Raw genomic sequence first — 3,548 nt, forward strand, 5'->3', positions numbered from 1 at the left:
TACAGCAAAAGTCACTCATTACACCCACCTGTAATGACTCGCTAAGGTTGTTACTAAAAGGTATGTTTAACAACAAAACTCGCCCTTCTATTTATGCACAGCTTGCGTTTTTTTAATCATTGGAACCACACAAGCAACGGGCCGCACGCATCGAGCGAATTTGCACAGAGGCAGTTGCATTTGCGCAAACTTCTAGCGATACGCCATACTAGAACCAAACGGCTGTCCTGCTTCACATCGGCACAGCACAGCTATTTGCAGGTTTGCGCAAGAACCAACACCTACACCTTAAAAAGATTACATTTAGACTGCAAGCTGCTTGGACTGCAGGATGTAGTGCTAACGTCCCTCTACAACAGCTAAGGCAATTCCTGCATGGCATCACTGCTAGAATAAGGGCATGCTTGGCTCTGAGTGGCCAGTAAGTAGAAAAAACACATGCGAGAACCATAAAAACAACATCACTGTCAAATAAATGGATCAACAGAAGTCAGCCTCACTGAAACAGGAGATTCTTACCTGGATGCTACTAGATCGGTTTTTAACTTTACCAGCTACCTTTGGGGAAGGCTAAGAAATGGCTCTGGGCAGAGCACATCCATCAACAAGGAGTCTCTAACACTCTGCAAGCCATGTTACTTTGTAGTAACACCAAAGCAGCTGCACTGCTGCATTTCATGAACGGAATGGCGTGTTACAAACACAGCTACACCAAGGGACGCCCTTTCACTAGCCAGTGAAACTACGCAGTATCTAGACTGATGAGAAATAGTTTTAATCACAACTGTTAAAACAATTCAGAATTAACAAAGGAGGGAAAAAAAAAAAACAACCAACATAAAGAACCAGAACAGATGCTATACAGAGCTACAGAATTAAGATAATCTTTCTTAGGCAAGGCCTAGTAGGCAGGAAAGCCAAAATGTTCACACTTCGCCAAGCTCGCAGTAAGAGCTCGTTAAGAGCTTAATAACACTACACAAAGCACCAAAATAAGCCATTCAAGGGCTTCACAGCAACACATGATACTAACAGAATAGAAAACGACAAATACTTACTCTGTCCTAAACGTCACTGCTGTTCACAAATGAAAGCAGTTTTAAGAGCAGGGGGAGTAGCCTTATAGCAATAAGGCTAAAGTCTCAGACTCTGGCATGAAACCTGAGCGTGATTCTTCATTTTACTCATTTTTCTATGCAATCTTGTAATAAAAGCTAACACTCACAAGTCAGAATGCCATTACCTATCCCTATACATAGCGATAAAGGCATAACGTTGAAACGTGCACATCTGCATACACACTAAGTAACAGTAACACAACCTCTCTTTGCTCCCTTCTTAGCTGGTTGTAGATACGTTAACCTCTCCTAACACATTACCTCTTCTAAGATACAAGCTACATTTGTATAGCATCCACAAAGCTAGTCTTGGTTCAGCCCATGAGAACCATGGAGGTACATCAGCAAAATTCACACTTTTCTTCTTTGACAACCCAAACTCAACACAGAGCATAGTTAAAATTAAAACATAATAAAAATCAAGCTGTTTTAAAAAGATTAAATATACCTACACAAGCTTCTTCCCACAAAGCCCAAAGTCATCCTTGCTGCTGCAGCCACCATCAAGGCTACTTACCCTAATAACCTCACTTAATTCTCAGGTGTTTTATAACTTCTCTGATTCCCCATCTGCAACTAATCTCAATCACCTGAAGTCAATACAGTTCACCTCTGTTGCTTCAAACTGCTGCTAACTTCTCCAAAGCTGCGTATATGGTTTAGGAGCCAAGAGCTGTTAGTGGTTTTCCCAAAACTATTGGTGCATGTAGTCTGTGCAAAGCTGCTTCGGTCTGCCAAAACCAAATTTCTTATAAAACTGGACTTTAACCTATGAACAATCTGTAATCTCATAATGCCAACATATTTGTTTGAGAGTAGTTAGTGCTGGCAAACAGGATGAATAAGGTGTTCTAAGTCAGACAAGTAAGTAACATTTACTCTTAAATTTACTCTTTACAGTAGTAGTACTCCCCCTGAGCCAGCAGTACCAGAACTGGTACTTTAAAACTAGGGGGAACCTGGAAATTGCCTTTCTAGTTGAACATAATTTCTTTGGCAATATTGCCAGTTGCAGGACTTCAGAAAATGGGTTACATTAGCTAAAGTACTGAAGTCTGTCCTTTAAAAAAAAAAATTCTTAAGAATTATGTGAATCCCCAGATTTCTCTATTGGCTTTCCAGCATATTCCTTATATGAGAAGGAGGAGAGGAAATGAAGGCGTGCTGACTCATACAGATGGTTGCATAAAACACAGCAACGAATGTCTGATATTAATCAAGCCCAAGCGTTGCTTGGAGCCTCTCTTCCTCCGGGCAGGAAAAACTCTGCCTCTCTTTTCAATGCAGGTAACCCTCAATGTGAAATAAGTGGGAATTTAGAAGGGGAAGAACTGTCGCTTTTTGCCTGTACTCCACTAGGACGCAGTTTTGCAATTACTCGGAAGGGCCTGGACCCAGGCGCAGAAGTAGGTCAGACGCAGCAGCGTGCACAAAGACACTCTTGGCCAAGACAGAAACCAGCAGGTAGCACAAATGGACGGATTTAGAGGCCTCCGGCCTCTGCCTTCCCCCAAACCAAAATGCCCGTATCCCCATGCAGCACCGTGGGAAAATAGGCAGCCTTTAAAATTTATTTTTCAAATGCATGTGATCTGGCGCTTCTCGGTCTGAGAAGCAAACCTTTCAGATGGCCACAAGTGCACTTGGTCGCAGCAAATCCTTTACCAAAAAGAACTGTATCTGTATGACGATCTGCAGACGAGGCCTTGGGAACGAGCCCGAGGAGCGAGAGTGGAACGGGCAGAAGGGGATCCACCGCGGTGCATGGAGAGGGTCCGGAGCGCCGGCTGAACCCTGGCACCGCAGGCAGGCTGGATACAGCCCCCCAACGCAGCTTGAGGTCACTGAGGGGGGTCACCAGCTCAAACCTGCTTCAGGATTCACTCGGGAAACAAAAAATACCGACATGGGCATCCGTGCCCTCAAGCATAGACCCGTTTTGAGTCGCAGCGGCCGTCCCCGCCGCCAACTGCTGCAGGGCCCGTGAGGCGCCGGGCAGGGGCCCGCTGCTCCCCAGGACGCCCGAGTGGCCGAACGGCTGCCGCCAGTGCGGTACCCAGCGGCCAGGCTGGCACGTAAGGCGGGTGGGCTACCACAGAGCCGTGTGTCCCCCCCACCGGGGCAGCCGCCTGAACGCTTACGGAGAGTTGTTTGTGGGTTTTTTTTGTTGTTTTTTTTTTTTTTTCCCCTACGTCCAGAGGCTCGAACCTTCACGAACAGGAGGCAGCGGGGGCGGCTAACGCCGCGGCACCGCCCGGCCCCGGGGCGGGCCTCGAGCGGACGGCGGCGGCCGGCCCTAAAGCAGCGGGGGCCGGCGGTAACAGGCTCCGCCCCCGCCGAGCCGCGCGCGGCCACGTGGTCCCGCCGCCCGCCACGTGGCTCGCGAGAGCGCGCGGGGAAGCGGCCCCGCCGCTTCCCTCTCCGCTGCGC

Source organism: Harpia harpyja, chromosome 7, assembly GCF_026419915.1.
Source record: "Harpia harpyja isolate bHarHar1 chromosome 7, bHarHar1 primary haplotype, whole genome shotgun sequence".
In the NCBI taxonomy this organism is placed as follows: Eukaryota; Metazoa; Chordata; class Aves; order Accipitriformes; family Accipitridae; genus Harpia; species Harpia harpyja.